Source organism: Petaurus breviceps, unplaced genomic scaffold (assembly GCF_028583685.1).
Source record: "Petaurus breviceps papuanus isolate PSGF00001 unplaced genomic scaffold, PetGlider_PUasm1.0 90881, whole genome shotgun sequence".
Lineage (NCBI taxonomy): Eukaryota > Metazoa > Chordata > Mammalia > Diprotodontia > Petauridae > Petaurus > Petaurus breviceps.
In genome coordinates, this window is record NW_027187369.1 from 117,228 (window position 1) to 117,467 (window position 240).

Below are 240 nucleotides of genomic sequence, written 5' to 3' on the forward strand. Positions count from 1 at the left end.
CTCTCTGACCCCTCTCCCCTTCACTATCTCTCTGACCCCTCTCCCCTCCACTTTCTCTCTGTCCCCCTCCCCCTTCACTATCTCTCTGTCCCCCTCCCCCTTCACTCTCTCTCTCTGTCTCCTCTCCCCCTTCACTCTCTCTCTGTCTTCTTCTCCACCTTCATCCTCTCTCTGTCTTCCTCTCCCCTTCATCCTCTCTCTCTGTCTTCCTCTCCCCCTTCATCCTCTCTCTCTCTGTCT